Below are 20,348 nucleotides of genomic sequence, written 5' to 3' on the forward strand. Positions count from 1 at the left end.
AAACACAGTCACGTGAAGGTTCGGAATCGTAACGAGTAACTCCATTTAAATTGAAGAGGATCCCCAGTGATATGGGAGATTCCAAGATGAAACTATTCTATGGCTATCTAGGCTGCCACCCAAACCGATCTAAACGGGACCCGATAGCTTATTGTATGCTATATAGTCATATGGAAGTGGACAAGAACTATACAGTGTATTCCGGCCGATTGTACTTGCATTTACTTATAAGTCAGGAAAATGGACTTAAAAGGGGAGTTGTTGAATGTAATTATTTTAATTATTAAATGTTGCCTATACACTAATCTGGACGAACTTCACATTGTTCTGTTTATGTCATCCTATATACTATTAATATGTTACCGTTCTAAAGTCAACCTCTCACATAACATTATGTTGTTCATAGTATCAAAGTTTAATCAACAATATCAAGAGCAGCGATTTAAACCACTGAAACACCCAAACACAAGGCTGTTATCAAGGGCTAGTGCAGACGTGATGCATAGTAAAAACTGTATCGTGATGTCTTCAGAAATACAATTATACTACGAGATAGTACGGCTAACGCTGACTCACCGGTGGAACAAAGACAATATCGCTAATACAGATATAACGTATTTGAATGTTAATACTAAAGACAAACAATCATTATTTTTGCAGTGACGATATAACACGTATACACGTTTATTGTTAACTTTCATCAGTTTTGCTCTTCAGTTTAATAACTTTGTTTTCACATATACATGTTGCAATACCCGACAAGCATGTTATACATAATTATGGGGCAGTTTTCAATCTTGTACTGACTTACTCTGGTGTTAATGAGCGAAGTTTATTGGCTTGTGTGTAAAACCCCGTTTTTCTGGTAATCCTATTATTACTTAGTTTATTTCTATCTAATGACAGCCTGTTCTCTGGATCATGGCTCCGTGACTATCCATAACAATTAAGATGAACATTCAGTTCAAGTAAATGAATGAGTTTGTTTTGACGCTACAGTCAGTCAAAAAACCAATGCTGTCAGGTTTGATAACACACTTCTACCAGGTCGAACATCGTGGATCCTCATTTTCTGCCTACAGAGAATCATAGTTCATATGCTAATCCATCTGCGAATACCCTTCCACTCAAGATGACCTTACTTGTTGCTAAATCTATCATCTATCCCCCCAATCTCACCCCCACCCCCACCCCCACCCCCCACACGCACGCACGCACGCACGCACGCAAACACGCACACACGCACACACGCACACGCACACGCACACACACACACACACACACAAACAACTGACCTAAATAACCTGGACAGGAAATACTGCTGATAGCCTCTGGTCAACTCAGCCGCGCCACCGCAGAATGTTCGTCCAACTCTGCAGGGGGCATTCTCAGTGGCTTCAAACGCGCTGAAATGTTTTCGCCTTGCATCCAAGATGGTGGACAAGTGAAATCGTATGAAATTTGGCTATTTTAGGTCCTATCTCTTTTTTGATTACCCAATAAAGTCAATTCATAGTTACACGGTTGTGAAGAAGCTTACAACTTTATAAGACTTATTCATCTCATTCCAAAAAAGCTACTCGCGCTCACATAAAGTTGTAGTTATTATGTCACTGTTTTATTTCTTTAGAAATATATTACATGTTCAACAAAAACAATTAAGATGAACATTTAATTTCCGATATAAGTAAATGAATAAGTGTGTTTTACACCACAATCAGTCAAAGACCAACGTTGTCCCGTCTGATGACACACAATCTACCAGGTAGCACATTGTGTACACCCTATCCCCATTGGAGTCTCCACTGTGGGTACTCCTCGGGACAAAAAGGCCCCATGTACCTAGGAATTTCATCAATACATTCATGCGCGGCATTCTCTGCCTAAAGAAGATCATATAGTTAACATGCTAATCCAACTCGAACTACCATCCAGCTCAAGATGAATGTTTTATGTAACATCCAACAGGCCCACATTTACGCACGCACGCACGCACGCGCACACACATATTTGGATTTACCAATCCCTGAATTGAGAAGACGTGCGTTACGAAGCTCCTCCAAGTCATCATCAATATCCGTATATGTCTGTGATATCATTACCCATCCAAAGCCGAATATACATTTATTGTGTTTTCTTGACAACAAATGTTATAATTGGGATAACACTTTCTGAGTAAAGTACAGATTTTCGTATTTTCTTGGGTTGAGTCCCGTCCGGGATTTGAACCCACACTGTGAGTGAGGCACCCAATCGCCAGAACACAAAGTTGGCGATCTAACCCAGCCACTTAAACCAAAAATGTTAGTCCAGATGACGTATACTTTGTGTACTCCTCTGACAAGAGAAAAATGGCACGGCTTCTATGACCGAAAGCTTTGAACCAACAATGCCTTTAAGAAAGTGGTCAACAGTAACACACATTATATTTGGATACCACTTTCTCAGTAAACTACATATTTTTAGGGTGGAGATAATAGACGTTGATGGTTGAATATCAATGGACAAATTAAAGCCAAAACTTAACTTATGAATGATTGGTAATGGGAAATGGACAATGGCCAAACGAGAGGCGGGGTAATCAGCGCCATGCCAGTTATCTGTTGGCTTCCCTTGTTGCGTTCCCTTATTTGCTATCTGTTTACTTTTGTTGTTCTTACAGGTACAAATATATGTTCTCTGCCTCATAGCATTTAATAATATGCACCTGATGAAGGAGAAAGTATATATTCCGAAACGCAGTGTTCCTCCGTTGACATCCATAAATATTTTCCTTGTGTGTATCAGTTCTTAATGCCCTTCAAAGACTCAATCTAGCTTTGTTTTTAAATGTGGTGATATTTGCGTAGAATATGATATGGTCATGCCTATATACATTTGGGTCTTTGTCTACATAAGCATTTAGACATACAATTTAGAGCTAAGGACATTGCTAATTCTGCAGGCATGAAGTACACGTCATAGCAAGCTGTGATCTTTATTCATACTTTAGATATTCTTAATGGAGATCTGTAACTGAAGTTTACCGTAATCTTCCGCAACTCTCACCTCCTGACCAGTTGAACGTCTTAGTGCATTCAGATGCCATTGTAAAATTCCAGGCTGCCCCTCGTTCTTGATGTTTTGACGGATGAAATCTATTGCGTTATAATAATCTCTGTTTGCTGATATATAATATGTACATGTTGTAAAATATTTACGATATTTTAAACGTGTAATTCGATACATATGCAATGCAATGTGAACATAAGTGCGGATGCACGAAGGCGGTTATAGTCATAGTTATACTGCGATGGATGTAGGGGAATGGTGGGAGGATGGATTATGTATGAAAGCATGCGCATGGACCCATGATGGCTGACGTAGACATAATGGTGGGGAAAGAAGAATGTGATGTGTGTGTGTGTGTGTGTGTGTTTGTGTGTGTGTGTGTGTGTGTGTGCGTGCGTGCGTGCGTGCGTGCGTGCGTGCGTGCGTGTGTGTGTGTGTGTGTGTGTGTGCGTGCATGCGTGCATGCGTTGTGATACGAGGGTTGGCGAACATGTTGTCAGATGATTATGTGAGTAAGTTAAGTGGTTGAGGATGTGGCAGGTATGAGTATTGATACATGCAGACTTGGGGTTGGGGGACTGGGTGTGCCTGTACTGAGGTCTTTTGTTTCACTCACTTATAGTGTTTTCTTTCACTCAAATTCTGTTTTACGCATTTTAATGACTGAAACTGTAGTGACTCAAAGGTCATACTCGCCGGGCATTCAACATATCTACCCCAACTACATACGTAGCCATTTTTATGGTGTACAATTCTTCTTCTACCTCTCTCACACACACACACACACACACACACACACACACACACACACACACACACTCATTAATTTTTATATTAAATGTATCTTCGAGAGTCAGTAAGAAACTAGAAATAACTGCCTTTGTTCTGTAAACCTCACCAAGTTTCAGCTTTCGCCTCTTCCTTTGTGGACTGAGGTTTCACATTTGTAAAATGATCTCTCTTTTCTGTCTGTACCATCAACTTAACTGCCCTCACCCCCTGCAGTTTTCCCGTCCCATATTGCCAAGCAGGTGACCCACAAGGAGGAATACCGCCCTCCCTCAGTCCAGTGATACTGTGCCTAGCACAATATGTTGGGGATACGTAGCCTTGCTGTGGGCAAACATTTTGTAACAATTTGGCAACCTTTGATATGTAAACAGCAAATATTATTCAGTTTTATTTCAACAAAAACGGAAAAAAATCGGATCCTACTTATTTTGTGGATACCATAACAACAAATCAAGCCAATAGATCGTTTGAGCTGGCATGAATATAAAAAATAATTAGCAAGTCGATAGTCATAATTCCCTCTGTTGGTCCCACGTGAAATGTTCTTCATGAATAGAATAGATGGCTGATAGACGTTCGACCGAATAATATCATTTGCTAACTTCAACTGTTCATCTACTTTCCATGAATGTATGTTACATAGTTCATATGTTCATGGGCTTCTTCACTGAATGTAAAGTGTGGAGGACTACTTCACTTGAGGATAAGTAACATAAATAATGATGATAATTATGATAGTATTGCCATTATTATTCCTTCAGATTATTAAAAAAAAGTTATTATGTTTTCATAGAGAGAAAGAGGTATGGAGATTGTGAGATTATTTTTAGCATCGGAATTGTTAACATAATTCTTAAAGATATTATGTTTTGTTTGTTTGTTGTTAAATGCTGCACTCAGTAACGTAAGAATATTAAAACATTACATTTAGGTTCAGTTGTATTTTTATATTTGTATCATTTTGCAAATGTTACAGAGACCTGATAAGGGATATATGATAATGTATAGTCGCTATTCTTAAAGTAAGAATATGTTAGATTTATCAACCAGAAATATTGCACACAAGAGGATAATCATATTTCATGACACTATTCAACACTAGTCAACGATATTTGTGTATGTTATTGCTACATGACACGGATACGTCATGATAAAGCAATTAGAAACTGGCATTTGATGATATAAGATAGCTACGCGATAAATCACAAAGAACAAAGAAGGAAGCGATATTTATTTCACGATAAAACATTGTTCTATCATGACGTCATTTATTGAGATTCGAACATGCACTCGCAACTTGAAAAGTAAAATTTGTAAATTTGACCTTATTTTTTAGAGGTATGTGTCTAGTGAGTTGTTCCCAATAAATGTTGCTGGAGAATCCGAAAGTGAGAGTGATATGACAATCGGTATTGGGAGAAAAGGTACAGATGATTGACGAGAAAATTGTGAGAATATGCGGGACCAAACTCAAATCCTAAAATGGATTTATCTAGCATGGCCGCTGTCGGATTCTATTCAAGGAATCATCATTATTTAAGTACGGGTAAATATTGTAAAGCGTGTATTTTTTCCTAATTTAACACCTTAAAAGAGGCTGTACGTAATGTTGATATCTCATATAGAAATAAACGAGTCTCGGTCGTTGTTTATCGTACAATAAACAACTCCCACTCGTCGTTTGTTTCTTCATTACATGACCATATACACTAACATTATATCTTTTCATCTTTATCGGTCAACAAAAGCGACATAAGCATTTCCATTATCATGAGAAACCCTTGCCAAAAGTAGCGCCAAATGCACCATTGCGACAACATCAGGAGCATGTTTCATGATTCATCATAATAAATGATGACATTGGATGCTCGCAAAAACGCGAGCTCATTCCGATCCACTAGTGGCACCCGCCACAAACACATCCAAAGGCAAGCCAATTGTTCACCCGAAAAGGCAGAGAATTGCATCTGACATCATTTTTGTCATTGATACGTCAAACCTGGAAATGTCGTCTACACGTCCAACACAAAGCCCAAGCCAGGACCCAAATCCTTCAAACCCGGCCAAAGTTCTGTTAATTACATACATTTCCCCCTAACCTTAAATAATCTATACTAGTTCTGAAGTAAATCGTATTTACCCGTATGAATCGTCTTATGTTATTTATTGCCGATAAACAGAATATGCACACTTTCTGAAAGTACTGTGTGATAAGTCACGCACCAAACCTATACTCTCGATAAACATGCTGCTCTTACTTAAAAAAGAATATTGGATTAACAAGATACGTATATTAAAGTACCATGCTTTCCTGATGTGCTCTCATTCTAATTTGAAATAATGGCATAAATAGTTACCACTCATCTTTCAATATTTTTCAAGGTTGAGTTAATCACGAACATATATGAATATGTACAACATCTATACTTACTTATCTTTATACTTAAAGGCATCAGGTTTGTCTGTCATAAGACTCCGAAACAAATATGTCCAACACAGCCCAATATTTTGCTCTTGGCTCCTTGTTCTTATATTTTATAAGTATTGTTTAAACAACTGTTTTTTTCTGTAAAATATGTTCATTTCAGAAATTAGATGTTATTCGAGCATTAGGTCTGTGGTACGTTTACTGCATCAGCATTACATTAAAACGATATTACATTATATAAATCCATACAGAGGAAATGCTTAACATTTATCTTTTAAGGAAGAGTGCAGAACGACTTGCTTTATACATATAAATGTGGACCTATATGTATGGACATTTGGATGATACAGATATACCTCCTTAAAGATAGTGTTCGTAGATGACTGTAGAAAATGGAATAATTATGTGAGTAATCGGGTTAATACCACGTTCAGCAATATTTAGCCATATTGCGATATTGGTTTCCAACATACAAGACGGACCATGAAATTATGACTTGAATTTGGGCCTGGCTTTCTGGTGTGATGTAACACCCCAGAATCTCCGGTAGAAAAAGGGCTCAAAGCACGAATTAAGATCACGAGATGATACTGATGTATGCATCTGGACATATATTTGCGAAGTATTACTACCTTAATTCATCAGTATATATGTATTTTGCATAAAAGGATATTATAGGATCGACGCTGACATGCGCATATAACCTATTCACCAGTGCTGTAATATTTCATTTCTTCTGACACATATCGACACGAGAAATTATATTTAAACTTAAAAGGAGCCCAAGTGGGATAGAAATTTTAGTCTGAACCTGTTGAACAAGGCTTGTTTCATTTTGGGCTATAGCATTGCCGCAAGGCCTGGGCGGAAGGGAACACCTGTTTGCACCCATCAGATACCAATCACAACTTATCTCTCCGAAAAATGTCGGAAGTGTATCCTTCTAATTTTCTATTTAGATACATGTTTTAACTTTAAAGTAATTATATGTATCTCATGTATAATTGGTATCTGTGATGCTGGTACCGTTTTGTTGCCATTGTGTAGCTTTTATGGAGTTATTATGAATATCAAATACATGCCTTGAAATATGGACTGGTGAAAGAACTCATCATTGAATCATTTGCATTTAAATTAATGCATATACCATTTACTTGGCGTGTATGGACATATTATCCATCTATTTATACACACTTATTATGGACATATACAGAATTTCATTGTACCTTATTATTTAAAAAAATTCCAGTGAACAACCCATGCTTGTACGAAGGCGACTTGGCTCGCTTACTTGATTGATGCATGTCATCGTATCCCAAATGCGTAGATCAGTGCTCTTGATGATAATGACTAAATTGTTTGGTCCAGACTGGATTATTTACGAACCACCGTCATATAGCTGGTATATTGCTGAGTGCGGCGTTAAACAACAAACAATCAAACAAAATCTATATATTTATTAAACACCTTCCAACAATGAGAAATTAAACTTATATTTTCTAAATATTCTGTTATATTTATAACATAATTTGATTCATAATTTAATTATTGCGTTGCTTTCTTCCCTGTCATTCAATGTGCATGTTCAAACCCCTAAACTTTTAATATTTCATTTTTCATAAATGGCTACGCTAGTGCGTTGCCTGGATCTCTCGTTACCTACTCACAAGAATAGATTAAAATAATTTGTTTTACTATCATATTTCTGTTTATCTAATTCATAATACGAAATTGATAATTCATTTATAATAGTTTAGATCATATTCGTGTATATCACTATCTGATGCTAAGGTTTTATTTCAGAAAATATAATTAATTCAAAATGTAGAAAGATACACAATTTGCCATTATTTGACTTTTAAACTGTACAAAGTATGATATAATGATCAGAATGCCTGTAACGGGTAGTATTTAAGAAAGAAATATTTGTCGAGAAGTCCCATTTTTCAGATATGCCCTTCAGTAGTATTATTGCATATCTCCAGAGAGAGGTTTACATTGTAGTTCTCATTATTTGTGGAGAATTCAAAAAGCAACATAGAAAATATATATGCTACCATGACGAAAGAATACAGAGTATACATAACTCGCAATTCTATATATTCAGCAAACAGCCCCAAACCGAAACTCCACAACATATCCGATTACACTGATTAAGGCTGTCCCAGTTCTCCATGCGATACTGACGCCCGTTCGTCTCCCAGACCATACAGAATAAATTTAAAAAGAATCGAGCTCAAGTCTAGAACGATTTGGCAAGCCTAGATTGCCTTAATTCTATCCATGAAAGTAAGCATTAATAAAAAAATATTGTTCTTGTCTGCTTCAGATTATATTTTGTAGATACTTATTTTAACTAGGAAAATTGTACTGACACCGGCGCTGTCCCTATTGAAGCTATCCATAAGAATTTCGAATTGCCGTCCATTGTTCGATGTCAATACATCGATGACAAGTGAGGATATCATAAAGTAATCGTTGATGCCGCGCTACACTTTGATACAAATTATAATCAAGTTGACTGGTGTGTACATTACTACAGTGGACATGTACATGATCATGCCCTAATAATCAAATGCCGTAATGTCAAATACTAATTTATCATTGTGTGATGAATTTAACTGGATCAGTGGTAACATGTGATATTAATATTCCATCAATTTCATTCCTGGTTGGTCCATCCATGTCTACAAAATGAAAATAATACAATTAAAATGGAGCATAGAACAATTCTTAATTCCAGGCTAGAGCTGTGGAAATCTAGACTTTCCCAATCATTATAGACTTGAGTTGGTCTCATGTTTTACATTATTCTCTTGGGTCAACGTCACAGCTCATACCATACACTAACAAGACCAGCTTGCCCCCCGCCGGAGCTCCCGGATTTTGGTTATATCATCTAACATGGCCAACGCTGCTCTTAAGTAAACAAGAACCTAATCAGCGAGGGGTCCTTTATCATCCCTATGTGGCTGCTTATAAAAATCTGATATCTTTTCCCAAAGACCTGGTTAATAATATATTTTCTGCTGAATATTCGAAACAAATAGAGTGAGTTGGTACTACATGTACATATGTATACGGTTCTATTTTAAATGACTGCAGTGCTCCATTATGAAAACAATTTGTTTTGACGCCGCTCTCAGCAGTATTCCAGTGATATATGACGGCGGTCTGTTGTATATGAAATATATGCAAATTGTATCTTGAATCTTGAAAGTTGTAACATTTCCACAAATAAGTATCACATGCAGTATACAGTATATCAACTGCAATATACTGTATACATCAGTATACAGTGTTTGGAACTGGGAGTTGAACACTAAGCACTTTTAGAGAAGAGCTCACATTAAAACGTTATGGACTCGCGGACGGACTTGTGTTTTCATTTCAAGACGTACATTTATCAGGTGGAACTTCCTAACTGTAACAATAACTGAACTTTATGCCTTTTATACACATTTGTGATGGGGCGACAATGCGACAACGAGACATATTTTGACCTTGAAAATGTCGCGTTACGGCATCGTCGCCCTTTTGTAAAATAAAGAAAAGGATTATCAAAGAGCGACAATGCGAACACGCGACAATGCGACAAATGGCCAATTGTCGCGCTTTTGTTAATTTTGACACGTTTTGCTTGTTTTTGTAAAGGCGTCAATGCGACAATGCGACAACGAGACAATGTCCCTTCCATATTAATCCGTGCAAATAAAACTGAGTAATGAAATAGAAGTCTGACACGCCAGTTAAAAGCTAGAGTGTTGCAGCTTCTGATTTCATAGATCTTCAAGAAGGGTTATCAATAATGGGAGTTCAACTGCATACGCTGTGATTAACAATAATGCTCCGAGTCAATACATTTTGTCAAATGTATTACATGTATTACGTGAATGAACATATTGTTTATACTCGTCGATGTTTTTGACGGACAAAATAATTTACATGCTCGGTAAAACTGAGGACGGGCATCATTGTGTGTTTCCGTGCTTTGTTCAGGTGAACAATTGACTTGTCCTTGTATGTGTTTGTGACGGGTGCCACTTGTGTGGCAGGATACGCTCACCTTTTCCCGAACACCCATTGGATGACCTGAACCACTTCGAATTTTTATCCCACATCAGTTTGATACACCATGATATAACTGAAATACTGAAATACTGTACAGTTGAAAATGATGTTCAATGCGATTACCGTAGTGTGTTACTGCAACTGTTCATATTTTGTGCAGTGATGTTATGTAATATGTAAAAGAAAGCATATTCAATTATCCAATTGATTTGAATAGAATATACTTGCGTCAGTGTATCTTATTAACGCCCCAAATCGTAATTTAAACACATAAAATAACAGATCACGCATGGTGCCTTGACTTACTACTAGATTTAATGGGCCACCCCGGAATAAAATAGTTCCCCCCAAAAGCGAGGAACATATATTTTAGTATGTTTCCAAGAAATATATTCCAAACAATATCCTCATTAGATGAGAAGATCTTTTACAGAATTACCTCAGTAAGTCAATTACAATGACAGAGCGTCGTAATACATTTACATCAAGTACAATACGTCAAAATGGCCGATACGATAAACGTGACGGGAGATATTTTCGAAGTTGTTAATTAACCTGTGGCTATTTCAAGCCTTTGGCATCACTGATCAATTGGCCGATCATTGAAAGGTGATTGTGAAGATGTGTCAAATAGATACTAAGGTAAATTCATAGATTTCTGTAAATTGTCACTGCGACAGTTTGGATTTTTTTCCGTGTTTTTTCTCTCTGGGATGGGTTGTAGCGAGGGTATCCTTAAATGGGCTTGCAACCACGCTTCTGTATGAATTCGTACCAGGGACTCCCAAGGGTTTTCCCCAGGAATGTGGAAGTAGTCAGTGTTTACGCCTTTTCAAGAATACAGTCACGTGCAGAACGTCATGTGACCGACCTCGCGTCCAAGTCGTATATCTTGTAAACTTCACATTAAAAAATCAGTTATTGTTATAACCAAATGAAACACGACCCATTATCCGATAGGGCTAACTGTCCATAGCCGTTACCACAATAAACTTAGTAACATTGTTTGGTTTGACTTCTTGGCGCATGTCTGAATTCCATTAACATGTAACATATCCTAAAACTAGCTTATCAGCAAATCTCGCTGCACTGCGCGCGACATATACTAGAGCAAGGCATGCCAGAAATACGAAACCTAAAGCTTCCGAAAGGAAGCCTTGGACATCACGTGCGTCGGGGGACCAGCGCCATCTGATTGGCCGTTAACAGTTGTACAAGGCGGAGCAAAAAGCATCGTTTTTCCGTCCATTTTACGCTTGAAAAACTCGACCCTTTTCTGGACACTTTCTAGACGCTGACCAATTAATCAATTTTAATGAATTTTTAGTCGTTTTTCCGTCCAATGACCATATACGAAAAAAAACGACATTTTCGTGTTTGCAGTGTTGGTAATATCAATGATCCCATTACAAATGATGTGCGAACAGTTAATGTATTAATATGTATTATATCGTGTACAATGTATTTTGAATCCTGAATAAAAGATTTTTACAAAAAACAAAATCAAAATCAATAGGGCGATCAGTTTCGGAGACCTGTTTGATTTGCGTGTCAATGTTCTCCAACAGTGTCAGGCGTTGCTCATGATATCAATCACGAGTTTACTTTGTACAGACCCTTTGTAGGCCACCGTGATACAGCTGGGATCTTGGTGACGGTAATACTTTATATTTCTTCACTAATATAACTTTGTCACATTTACTGAAGCATTGATATCCAATGCCTTCCTTTGAAGGGAGATAAATCTGAATGGACTATTACTGAAATCGATTTACAATCCTCTCCATAATTTCAAAACCACACACGCGTACATTACTAAATTCTTTTGTCGCTAAAGTCATGAATGAAACCATTGACATTCTCCAAATACTAACATGGGTTCACTAGTCTTGAAAAATTGAATCTAGAAGTGACAGTTTGTATGACATCGTCACTTTTCGCAACTCTAAGTATATACGGTATGATGTTATACAGATCTCAGGCACTGTTGGATTAGACGTTTGAAGAGGATAACAATTTTATAAGCTATAAGTCAGATATAACAAATATATGTTAAGATTTAACGTCCACGCCAGAGAAAACTCAGTCTTGATTATCCACAGAAACAGATTCTATTTGGCATAAAAAGCAGGTGTTCGTTAAAAGGGAAAGCATGTCCTGTGCCACCTGTAGCACCTGTCACACAATTTACACAAAAACACAGAGCTTTCATTGCCTGACGCCGGACAGCAGTACACGTGTCATGTGACAGCGGCCTGTAAAAATCCAGAAAATCCTGTGACGCTGCATAGCTTTTATTCATATTGGTGAAATTTAAACGATATGTTAATTTTAAATTAGTCCTGTCGTGTACAAGTGCAGATATTCCCCCGGTTATAACAACATCCTTTATTCACTCTCTAGGGGACCACGCGCAGTGGTACATGAACCATACAATTCATTAACAATTATATATTTATATAACATATAACACAGTAAAGATGGCAAGTTCATAAACACAATGTACCTATCTTCAACTAATATGAGGATTCAGGAATACGATAAACTTTGATTTTTCTCTTGATAACAGATGAACAATTTGCACGTTTGGTGTTTAATAAATTAGAAAACATAAAGATGTTTGGCCAATCATAATGTTATTTATTAATCAAGGTACGTACCTCGTTTATTTGGAATAAATAATTTAGGAGAACAGAAAAATGGCTTTTGATTTGCGCCGCTTTTAGCAATATTCCAGCAATATCACGACGGGGGACATCAGAAATGGGCTTCACACATTGTACACATATGGGAATCGAAACCAGGTCTTCGGTGAAACGCTTTAACCATGTGGCTATCCCACCGCCCCTATTCTCACAAGGCTTGGCCTAGGTGACTGCGGTCACAATACCCACTAAATTATTTAAGGTAGTTATGTCTTTCCTCTCTGCACTCCTAATATACTGAACAACAAAATTTCATGTGATATTGAATAAGATTTAATGCAAAGTTACGTTTTTTTACCAAACCTAAAACAATTTCGGTTTGCAACAGATAAAATTTACCATACTGACTTCAGAAAATGCGTGATTTCATTTTAAAAAAACATGAACATGCCAAAATGTCAATTTACAAATCAACAGCGTGTGTGTCCACCTCTGGTTGCGATGCAAGCAACACATCTTCGTCTCATGGAATGGACCAGGCGTCGCACAAAGTCCTGTGGGATATCTGTCCGTATCTGCTGGAGCATGTTTCGAAGTTCCTGGAGTGTCTGTGGAACACGTGGTTGACGTCGAAAACGCAATACAACTCATCCCACATGTGCTCGATTGGTGAGAAATCAGGGGAGCGAGCCGGCCAGGGGATGACATTCACGTTGTTTTGTTGAAGAAAATCCTGAACAAGTCGAGCAATATGAGGCCGGGCGTTGTCATGCTGAAAGGTAATGCCTGGGCCATGACGACGCAAAAACGGTAGAACATCAGGGCCGATGATCTCGTCGCGGTAGCGCTGTCCATTGAGATTTCCCTCTACCACTATCAAACCGGTCCTCTGTCTTGCTGTAATCCCACTACATGCCATAACGCTGTCGCCCCCGAACCGATCTTCTTCCATGACACAATGATTGACGTAACGTTCACCTCAACGTCGGTACACTCGAATCCGTCCATCGCTGAGGCTGAGGTGAAAACGAGAATCGTCAGTGAATAGAACTTGTCATGGTCGTCCAGCGTAGACGCTGTCTGCACCACTGAGGACTTGCTTGACGGTGGTTTCCTGTCAAAATGGGACGTCTGGCGGGTCTTCTGGCGACAATCCCTGCACGTCTGAGGCGGCGACGTACGGTTTGTGAAGATATTCGTCGAAGGACTGGGATGCTTCTTGCAATCACTGTTGCTGGCTGGAATCGATTTCGTAGGTGTGTTGTTCGAATCCAGTTTTCTTATCGATTATTGGTTACGCGTGGCCTGCCACTCCGAGGTTGGTCTCTGACTGCATTCGTCTGTGGCCAACGTTGCAATAAACATCAAATGGTGTTTCTGTGGACGTTAAATTGTCTTGCAACATCCCGTTGACACGATCCTGCTTCAAGCATACCAATGGCTCACAGACGCTCTTTTTCGGACAGGCGTGGCATATTCGTAATGTTGAATAACTGTGTAATTTTGTTGTTTTTCTGAGTGGTTGTCAGCACGATGCTCAACAATGCATGTGGAATCCCGTTAACGCACATGTTTTTATACCCATTCTTGGGTAGTTAAATGCATGGGGCTTGCATAAAAGTCGACTTTTGCATGGAATTCATCCTTTTCTGTAGCAGTTGCGTTTTTGTGACTTGATTCCATACATGTACTACAATATTGAAAACCAAACATTTTATTTGTTTGAAAAAATACACTAAAATATTGGTGTCACAGGAACTTTTGTTGTTGAGTATTCATAACTACAACGTTCGACACAACTTCAGAAGGGGAATCTGCATGAAACTATATAAATCCTACCGATTTGCTGGCGGACAAATAGACCTGATCACGATCCAAGTCACACGCCAAGAAAAGGTATCATCTTTTCGACAATATAAAGGACGATAACATTACTTCTGTTCCATCTTCTTGATAACATTATTACTGGTCAATCACTGAATTGTCTGGCGTGTCACTGCAGGTGTACCTTTCGGGCAACAAACATACTTTGAGTGCATTTTTTGTGAATGACTGGTGCTACCGGTAGGGCAGGATATGCTTACCCTTTTCGCGAACACCTTGTGCCATCACTTATTGTAAGTGATCTATTCATATGAGTTTCACCGCTATTTTGCCTTTTACGTTCAATGGAATCTGTTTCTGATAATTGATACTGGTTATTCTCTGGCATTGACATTTTATAGTTATTTCAGTTGAACATACACTTCTTAATTATTCCCTACGCAAACGATGTGGTTGGGTATACATAAACGTCACCCGTCCGATCGTCACGTGGAGCAAATTTGTAAACCATTCAATTTGTCAAAATTTGAATGCACAGATGAGAAATTGTTGTGCGATTCAAGATTTTGTTTCTTCATTTCTTCAGTCTTTTACAGCAAGCGTGGGTTGCTGAAGATCTATTCTACCCCGGATCTTCACGGGTCTAATTTGAAATAAAGAGTATTGAATGTTGAAACCCCCAAATAGGACTACCATTGCAGATTAGAGAACCATAATTACCGTTCATGTGCCATCTAAATAAATATAACACGTCAACGTGTCTCGATTTTCCGCCAAAACATATTCCATTGGCAAAAAAGTGATGACAATTATATAAATGGATCACTGAAAATCAGTAATGACACCATGTCTTCATGACAACGGCTGTACCGATAACTGCGGAGACTCAATTTATATGAAAGAAATTAAGTGTTGTTTTCGGTCGCCGCACCCAGCATTAACATAAATTTGCACTCGAATACGGGATTTTAAGTATAAGAATTTGAACAAAACGGGTTTCTCTTTATTTCACGTTCAAGTTACCATGGAATCATATACATAAACAGTTAATATATATATATATATTAGAGTTTGGGTACAGAGAAATAGTGTTATTTACAATTACATTATTAGGGTAGTTTCATTTATGGTCTTCGTGAGATATTATTTCGTCATAGTAACTTATTTGGATAAACAGAGAGCAAAGTGCTGCACCTCCAGTGTCTGACAGAGGGCTTGTTTGCATCAGTTGACCTGAGTGAACTGTCAGCCACCCCCAGTGACGTCTCACACATCTACATGGCCATAGACGAAGGGAAATGTCCTCGTTTCAATATCTCTTTAAAGAGGTTGTCAAACTAAAACAGGTGTAAGAAATCATCGTCACACTTGAACCGCTACATGCTTGTAAATATGTTTCATAATTCGGTACAAAACAGAAACAAAACATTATATTCTAATACAGTATCTGCATCAAGTAGAACAAAAACATGGTTATGACTTCTATTCCGATTGTAGGACTATTCCTGCAATATTTGGGTTGTGGACGCCACGATTTGGCTTCACCCTTGATCAAACGCTGCTCTAAAGCATGGCACCCGAACGCTGTAACTATTACACCACAAAACCATAATGGCATTCATGAGGTACACCTGGGTACTTTAGACAGCCTCCGTGGTGTAGTCTATATATAATAGTGTAATAGTCTTAAACGCCATTTTACCTCACCTTACCTCGCCTCAGATCACCTGACATGAGTTCTACAACTCATGGGTTACTTACGTTAGGTGCAATATTAAGGTGTGAAAGACGGATTTAGGGTGTCACTATTTAATGTATAACAAGAGAAAGATTCATACAAATTCTGTTTTAAATTAAATTCATTTTATACTTCTTTTCCAGGTTAAGAATGACGGTATCAGCTTCAGAAACTACATGTACATCTTCCAACGCCTTCAAATGACAACTCCGGGTGTAAGCAAACCAGGCTTTTCGTAAGAGGCGACTAACGGGATCAGGTGTTCAGATGCATGTCATCGTATCTCAATTGCGTAGATCGACGTTCATGGTTTTCAATCACTGGATTGTTTATATGGCCTAGACTCGATTATTGAAAGACTGCCATCAATCATACGACTCAAAAGAAGTTAAGGACCACCCGATTCTTTCATATGAAACACTGGTGGTCATACCTTCTTTTGAGTACCATAGCTTGAATATAGCTGAGTGTGACGTTACAAAAATAAACAAAGAACGAAGCAAATCACTAATAACCTGAACAAAATACAACTAGCCATCAAAAATGTGTCCTCAGATTTCCTCAAGGATCCCATTCCTCGAGACTCAGCAATAGACACAACTTGGGCAGCCTATATTTCATACGCTATCTGAGCACACGATCATGGTTTTAAACCACTGCAAAGCCTGCCTAACTACGGCCCCCAAAGATTCCATCTCCCACCTTCTGTCAGAATTCCACACTGCTACCAAGGCTGTCAATATTTTACGAAACAGTTAATAGTCAGATAATAACATATAGCATAAATGCCTATTCGTTGTATACAAGAATAATCATGATATTTAAAAGAATCAAGCATATATCATTATGCATCGATTGCGATCTACTAGCCTGGAAAGTATCCAGATCAATAATGGAATGCTTAAATATTGTGATTACCTCAGCGATGGTTATTTTTAAAACAAGACCAATGGATTGTCCGAGATTATAGTCGATTTATTAATGAGCTTCATTGACTATTTTGGTTATGGTAAAGTAATGTCGTGAGCTAGATGTATGTGGTATGCAGGTTTTCATAACCAAATATAGACGCATAGGTTTTTTTATTCATTTCTGCAGGCATATATGTTGCAATGTGCCCCCTGTAATTTATTGTGTTTTATGAACTAGTTCATCGCAGATGTTGAAGTTATCAAAAAACCTGCCCCACCGGGGGCAGCCGTCACAAACACATACAAAGGCAAATCAATTGTTGACCGATAATTCCCGTGTCTTAATTTTGTTAATCCGGGCAGAAAGTCTGACTCATATGAGTAAAGGGATTCAAAATTCAAAAAGACTTCAAGACTTCACAAGGTAATAATTCCTCTTGTCTCAAATACTTCCTGTGAATATAAAGAAACCCCATTCTTGATTGAAGTAAATTGATCGTGTTTATTATCTATAGAGACAAGTGTTGCCAGTTAATGGATCAGTTAGTGACGATTTTATCCAGTGTCGATTGGTGCACACTCACCATCCACTTCATACCATGAGTTATTTATTATCAGTGTAACGTGAACTCACTCGTTGAAGATTCATATTGATTAACGAACATCCTTCTCCCCCGCGGGGTTCCCAGGGGGCGGAATAGGCAGGGTGTCAAAAGCGCAAGGCTAGCAAACGTCATTTGCTGACATCGTATCCCGCAAGTGACACGATGCTCATGATATTAATCACTGCATTGTCTGGTCCAGACTCGATTATTTACAGACCACCGTCATATAGTTGGAATATTGCTGAGTGTGGCGTTAAACAACCAACCAACCAACCAACCAACCAGCCAAGTGGCCAGGTTGTTACTCAGCCTAAGGACCACCAGTATTTACAGGTCTTTACAGTGTGGTCACTACCGCTAGTATACATTACATTCACCCTATGCACTCCAAAGAATCCACCCATCCTATGGTAGATGACCAGGTGGTAGCAACACGAATACATACGTTCGAAAAAGTGTCAAAACGTGTGGCGTCACGCTGGGCAAGTACATTTGTTCCAATGTGCCTCTGTTCACCAGCAGGGAATGGGTACCCGATACATTTTTCTCAGGATGTATACTCTCCTAGCTCGTGACATGTCATTTGAAACTGTCGCCTTCTACCTTGCATATTTATTCTGGTTACTAGTAACAGTAATACTGGGCTGTTCTTGCCTCTTGTCTTGATTGACAGGTCCTATGAACTTTGTTTGATGCTGCTCTCCGTTGATTAGATACTGACTTTCTTGGCGTGTCAAGATATGTGCATAAAGAAAACAATCACATGAGTGATATCACGCCACAGTACGTCATCCTACGCCTGGAACTGTGTCTGATTTGAGTGATTCAGTTAGTTGGTGAGTTGGGTTTAACGCCGCTTTTAACAGTATTCCAGTTATATCGCCGCGTGTCAGCTTAATGTGAGAGGGAAGCCCGAAGTGATGCAGGTCTCAGACGTTTACCACTTCGGTGAAAAACACGAGCACGGGTATGGTGCTGACAAACCTAGAAACATAAATTTGATTTGACATATACATATTTTGTTTTATAAATCTTGAGGAGATAACACATTTCGTTGTCGAATTTAATTACAAGGATTGACTTTATTCTTCGGTTCATGGAGGTATGAATCATAACCGATGGTCAAACTTTTGTAAGAATCCGCTATGCACAACGGTTTTTCATACCTTAATGAACCGCAAAAAGTACTCACTCAATCCTTAACAATACAAATTTTCAATTTAAGTCAAATATACATTTTCGTGGAATACATTGAACACGATAGTAGAAGTGTTAGACTGCACTTAGTTCAAAACCGTATGACGTATTGACAGCTCAGGATACCCACCTGGAACATCTGTCACATGTGAGCAGAGATTTAACGTGGGTGGGGTTTGCATACTTTATGAAAGCTTATGACAGCTTGAAATTGTTATATTGTAAACGGTAAACTGTAAACGCTTCATTCGATGCAATTCACTATCCCTGACAGCAGCCAGACATGAAGCTCCACCTGATGTTATTTCTCTGTGTGGCAGTCTGTTCATTTACGGGAAAGGAGGTTGCCGGAAAAGGAAAGCAAAAAAGGGTGAATGTAAACAAATTGCAGCTTTCATGACTAAATGATCACTACAACAAGAATTGTATACCACTTTGCGTTTTAGGTGAATCTGAAAAAATCTGTAAAACAAGTAAACAAATTCTGCCGAAATTATAATTCAAAGTTTTAAGGGACTTTTAAACCGACAGTACATACATGTAACCGGATGTAGTGATGATGTGATGCAGATAAAGTGTTCCGGAAAACGAATATGTTTCTTAAACGTCAGCAGAATCTCTCAATTTGTGTTATCATAACACTGTTAGTCAGCTTGGTATTCCAAGGGTTGGTGTAGGGGCGACCTCGAGCAGGATGTGCTGCTCGTAGGATACGTCCTTAGGTTGAGGTGGAGCTCTGCTCACCTCATGTATACCTGAGCTGGATGGTCCGCTCATTGCTGTGTTTGTTGTTTATTGTTTAAATGTTGTGCATAAAACGTTCCGGGACAGTGATGTCGATTTTGTCCATGATTCCCAAAAGAGGTAATTCCCCGTCAACATGTGCGTTGGCACGTGTGTGACCAATATAATGAACCACAATTTCTTATCTGCCAGTGAGTGAGTGAGTATAGTAACACCACAGACAGCAACATCCAAGCCATCGGGGCACAGTGCCTGACACCTGACACTAATTGCTACGACAGTAAGTCTATATCATGTAAGTACTGTTCTCGATCTATAGTTTAATCAGATTGATTTAGAATA

This window comes from Haliotis rufescens, unplaced genomic scaffold (assembly GCF_023055435.1).
Source record: "Haliotis rufescens isolate VD_foot unplaced genomic scaffold, xgHalRufe1.0.p SCAF_5, whole genome shotgun sequence".
Taxonomy (NCBI): Eukaryota; Metazoa; Mollusca; class Gastropoda; order Lepetellida; family Haliotidae; genus Haliotis; species Haliotis rufescens.